The following is a 6,393-nucleotide window of genomic DNA, read 5'->3' as shown; positions in this document are numbered from 1 at the left end:
GACATTGGACGATGATGTGTCAGATGACCTTGCTCAGGAAGCTGAGCTGTGGATAATTTTGGGGCATCATTGTTGACTATTATTATGAATATGACAAAAATTGACATAATGATTATTAATAAATATTTTGTTTTGCTTTTGGGGATATAGATTTGACATATTAGATGTAAATTTGACAGAATTTTGGATGTTTAACTTCAGTTCAAGTTTGATGTTATATAAATTTTAGATGTTATGTAAAGTGTCTATAGTTAGGTTTTTCAGGATGATACTAACAAGGTCATATTTCTTCCTTAAACATAAAAAATCCATATATTTAGTTCACAAACAGGAAAAATTTGCAAATGCATGGGATAGTTTGCATGCAGAGATTGTAGGATAAACAACATCCTTATATAATAGAATACTTTCGTAAATACATGATGCAAAAGTTGTGAACATAACGACATTCACGTGTTTCGTGCCTGCAGATCTCACTTAAGTATATAGTAACTTAAGTTAAAAAATGACATCCATAAATAATGAAGTACATTTTCATATAGATGATGTGAATGTACCGACAATCACAAGTCCTTCATGAGGATGGTGTGATGCACTTTCACATGTGAAAGTTGTGAGCATGACAACCTTCATGCGTGAGGTGCCAATGGATCTCACTTAAGTATAAAAAATGACACTCACAAATATTAGTCAGAGTTCACAATATTTTATTGTGGACTTCCTTACCCTCAAAACACAATCGTCTGCAAATAGGTAACCAATTTCACAAATGTGCACATTTTGTCCACATGTTTTTGTTGTAAATATGCCAAATGTCCGTATGTTCGCAACTTTGGTGTGTGAACTAAATAATATTAATTATACATCATCATCATCCAAAACACCAATTCATATTTGTTGGTTATCTACATTTGGAGAATAACTATATCATAAGCTTAATAACTCTTCTGCATATCCGATTTTATAAGACATCAAAACATTAAATTTTTTAAAATTATTGTTTTTAGAGACCACTATAGATGGCTACGATAATGTACTTTAACCCTTTCAAATGTCATCATTAACTGCTTATACCAACCGCACAACATATCATTCATCTAATGAAAATAGCATGCGACAAAAATGTCATTCATATATCTTTCATTCATTCAATTAATAGAACTACTTACAACAACTGCTCTGAAAATCAACTATCTACAATCACCCTAACTTTTATTCAATGCTTATCCACAGTCAACTCCAACTTCATTACACCAATTGAATGCTTGTGTGCAATCAACACTAACCCCATTATGCCAACTCAAAACCATTGAATATTACATAAAGGACAAGCAAACAAACATAAATTATCTATAATATATATATATATATATATATATATATATATCAATGAAAAAACCCTTAAACATAGTAAACCCTAAACGATAAATCTGGTGCCAAATCTTAAATAAAAAACAAAAAAACATACATAAAACATTAATAGCAGAAACCAAACATAAATACTACAAGGCAATTAAATGCTCATATCTAAAAAAACTTCAGAATGAAATATATATGTGTGTGTGGATACCACAACTATTAAGGATACTAGGGAAGTCATTGGAATGTTGCAAAAAGATTTCACAAGAATCGCTGCTAGGGGAAAAAGAAAAGGGTTAGGATTCTAACAAAAAACAAATGAAAAAACAAAAATATATAATTGCAATGACTTTATATATGAATCAGTAAGCATGCAAATGTACGAACATCCACAACAAAAATTTACAAGAATTCTACGCAAATGTCATACATCATTTGCGAATAGTACCGTACTTGTAACAATCTTATCATAGCGTGAATGTCATTGACATTCACAAAACATATGTGCAAATGTTGCCACACATTTGCAAACCTCCTTGAGGATCGATCACTTAAAGGAGCTTCACATGAGAGGTTGTGAGTGCCATACTATGTATATGTGAATGTTGCTACACATTTGTGATCTCCTTAAAGATCCATTACTTAAAAGGAGCTTCACATGGTAGCTCACAAATGTCCTACTATATATGCAAATGTCATACGGTATTTGTAAATTTCCTTTGGATCAAAACTAGCCATGTTCACAAATTTTGTTATGCAAAATTTGTGTGGTCTACACAATTATCTTGTAAATCTACTTTTTAGTGAGAGATTGTGATATATTATGCGAACCTCGTAAGGTTTGCTAGTGTGAAGGGTAAAAAGGCCTTAAAAAAATTGGGCATATGCGAATTTGAATATAGGGTGGATTTTGCAAATTGTAGGGCATTTAAAAAAACAAATCATTTTTATTGTATAGTACCGTCATTTTCGTAGAACAAAATGGGAAACAATATATCTAGTCTAATTGAGTTTTAATTTTATAAAACAAAGCAAGGCAATGACGGGTGGTTTGTAGTTTGTCAACAAGAGGTGCTTGGTTATGAAGAAATAGGACGACCCCTTCTAAGGAATCTCAATGAATAGTTCCATATTGGGCAAAGTTTCCTAACCACCTTCTTGTTTGCTAAGAACCTGAATTCCTTTTCTATATTGTTTCATTTGTCAGAATTTCCGACTATTAATACGGAAAGACCTACCAAACTCAATCCACAGTCTGAGCTTAGGGTTTGTGCAGCTCTAGACCTGGATGGTCTAATGCCTCATGAGGTTAGGGTAGAGGAGTGATTGATGCAGGACAAGCTCAAACAAAAGAGTCTTTATGCTTTCCTTATCGTAGGAATGGGATTTGGACTAAGATCAGAAGCATTCACACAGAAAAAAAATCCTTTCTCATATGTCTACTTATTGATCAAAAGTTTGCCCAACTTCGCCAACTGAGGCTTAAATCCTTGTGGGACCTACGGGCCAGGGCAAAGCGCTCTTTCTTCAATTTACTTTATTTGAAGTCCAAGGAAGTAGTTTAATTCGCCCATCAAGCTCATTTCAAACTCTTCCTGCATAGCTTTAGCAAACTCTTTACAAAGAGAATCATTAGTAGAACTAAATATTATGTCATCAACATAAATTTGCATAATAAGAATATCTGAATTAAGATTTTTAATAAATAAAGTGGAGTCTACCTGACCAATGGAAAAACCAGATTGTTCTAGAAAATTTCGTAGTCTTTCATATCACGCTCATGGTGCTTGTTTAAGTCCGTACACAGCTCTTTTTAATTTGTAGACTTTTTCTGGATATTTCTCATTTTCAAAGCCTTGAGGTTGCTCTACATAAACTTCTTCATTGATGTGTCCATTTATGAATGCACTCTTAACATCAATTTGATATAACTTAAAAATTCATGTAGCTAGCAAAAGCAAACATCATTCGAATTGAATCCAATCAAGCCACTGGTGCATAGGTTTCATCAAAATCTATGTCTTCTTCTTGATTATAGTCTTATGCTACTAGTCTTGCTTAGTTTCAAATGACTTCGCCATTTTCGTTTAGCTTATTTCGGAAGACCCATCTTGTTCCAATTACTGGATGATCCTTTGGTCTATCAACTAGATCCCATACATCATTCTTAGTAAATTGGTTAAGTTCTTCAGAGATGGCCAAAAGCCAAAATTCATCATCACAAGCCTCATTGATATTCTTTGGTTCTATTTTAGATATGAAAGCAATATTTACAATTGCCTTCTAGTTTGGACACCACTCTTTATTTCTCCAATAACTTGTTCATGTGGATGATTGGGAACTTCTTTCCAAACCGGTTGAAGATGAACATTTTCTTGAGAAGTACTCTCTATCAAAGGTTCTTCTTGAAGTATTACTTCTTCTCCTTTGCTTAGAGGTATAACCTGCTCACAATTCTCATCAAATGCAACATGTAAAGATTCTTCAATGCAAGATGTTCTTTTATTAAAAATATGATAAGCTTTACTTGTAGAAGAATATCCAAGAATGATTCATCTGATTTTGAATCAAACTTATCAAGATTATCTTTGGTATTTAACAAGAAGCATTTACTACCAAAAATTTTGAAATATGAGATCTTTGGTATACGATTATAATACAATTCAAAACATGTTTTATGTAAGATTGGTCGAATAAGAACACAGTTTAAAACATAACATGCTGTATTTATTGCTTCAGCCCAAAAGTATTTTGGTAAATTTTTATCTTGAAGCATGGTTCTAGCACATTCTTGCAAAGTTCTATTCTTTCTTTCAACAACTCTATTTTGTGAAGACACTCTAGGAAAAGCAAAGTTGTGAGATATACCATGTAAATCACAATACTTTAGAAAAGATTCATTTTCAAATTCACCACCATGTTTACTACAAATTTTAATAATAGATGTAGATTTTTCATTTGTAATTCTTCTATAAAGTTTGAAAATTTCAGAAAAAGCATCATTTTTGCTTTTTAGAAAAATTACCTATGTAAAGCGAGAATAATCATCTACTATAACAAAAGCATACTTGCTACCATTCAAACTTTGAATTCTAGATGGTCCAAATAGATCTAAATGTAAAAGTTCAAGAGGACGTTTTGTTGAAACTATATCTTTTGCTTTAAAAGAACTCTTGATTTGTTTACCCATTTGGCAAGCATCACATAAGTGATCCTTCTTATATGGTATTCTAGGTAGGCCTCTAACAATATCATTCTTGGATAACTTGAAAATAATTTTAAAGTTAACATGTCCAAGTCTCTTGTGCCATAACCATTGAATTTCATTTGAAACAATAAGACATTTTTCATTAAAAATGGGTAACTCATCTAGATAAAGTTCATACACATTGTTCCTTCTTTTACCTTTAAAAATGATCTTTTTAGATTGAAAATCAGAAATTAAGCATAAATCATGTTCAAAAGAAACAAGAAAACCTTTATCACATAATTGACTAATGGATAATAAATTATGCATTAAACCATCTACTAAAAGAACATTTTCTATCAAGGAAATTTTTGGATTACCAATGTTACCAATACTGATTACTTTTCCCTTGTTATTGTCACCAAAGGTGACGGTTCCTCCATCTTTACTTTGGAGGGTGGAAAATAACTCCGGCCTTCCAGTCATATGCTTGAAACAACCATTGTCCAATATTAATTTGCTCCTTATTTTGTGTACCTACAACAAAATTAGAAGACAAAGCATTTGACCCCTTTCTATTTTTGGGTCCATGAGAGTTAGTTTTAGGAACCCATATCCATTTGGATTTTGGTTTCCTTTGATAAAAAGATTTAGCATTTCTAGAGTAATCATGTCTAGGCTTATAAGCATTATAAGTTCCATGATTAGATGCATTTCTATTATAACTAGAAAATTTAGTTCTTTGAACAAATGGTTGAGAATATTGTCTTTGATTCTTCACCACATAGTTTGGTCTATTTTGAGTATCAAAGAAGCTATATCCCAATCCAGTTTTATTAACCGAGCATCTTTGAGAACCAAGAAGTCTTTCTAGATTCTCTTGACCATTTATGAATTTGGTCATTATAGAAAAAAGATCATTTGATTTTTCTTTTAGACAAGTTATTTCTTTTTGTAAGAGATTGGTTCTAATTCCAAATTTTTTTATCTCAAATGATTGACAAGAGTTTTCCTTTTTGAGATCTTCTATCTCTTGAAGTAACACTTTGTTTTGAGAGTCAAGAGTTGAATTTTCAGTTTTTAACTCTTTGTTTTTAGAACTTAGACTCTTAAATTTAGCATATAAATCATTAAATGCTTCTAATAAATCATCATACTCAAATTGACTTACCGAGTCTTCTTGTGCTACAAAGCACATGTTGGCGACTTTTTCATTTGATTCTTCATTGGAAGAGGAGTCACTATCATCCCAACATGCTTGAAATGCCTTTTTCTTCTTGAATTGGTCCTTGGACTTGATTTTGAGAAGAGGATAATCTTTCTTGATGTGTCTTGCCTTTTTGCAGTTAAAGCACTTGACTTCATTAGGATTGGAAGAATCCACTTTCTTGACCTTTCTTTGAAATCTTTCATTTTTGATGAATCTTTTGAATTGCCTTGTGATGAGGAAAATATCTTCATCTGAATTTTTAGAGTCAAAAGTAGCCTTAAAAGCAAAATATTTCTTCTTGGGTTCTTCTTCTTGTCTGTCTTTAAGTTGGACTTCATATGTCATTAAGTTACCAACCAAATCTTCAAGAGTGAGAGTGTTTAAATCATTTGCTTCCTCAATAGTTGTGGTTTTTCTCTCCCATTCAGGAGTTAAACACCTTAGGATTTTTCTGACTAAATCCACTTGTGAATATTCTTTTCCAAGGGATTTTAGAGTGTTAGTAATATCGGTCATTCTAGTTACCATGTTCGATATAGATTCATTTTGTTTTATTTTAAACAATTCAAATTTATGAACTAAAGAAGCGATTTTAGATTCTTTTACCTTTGATGTACCTTCGTGAGTCACGAGAAGA

This window comes from Nuphar pumila, chromosome 5 (assembly GCF_984573655.1).
Source record: "Nuphar pumila chromosome 5, dmNupPumi1.hap1.1, whole genome shotgun sequence".
NCBI classification, from domain to species: Eukaryota; Viridiplantae; Streptophyta; class Magnoliopsida; order Nymphaeales; family Nymphaeaceae; genus Nuphar; species Nuphar pumila.
The sequence above is the reverse complement of the archived record's forward strand: the minus strand, read 5'-3'. Positions refer to the sequence as shown.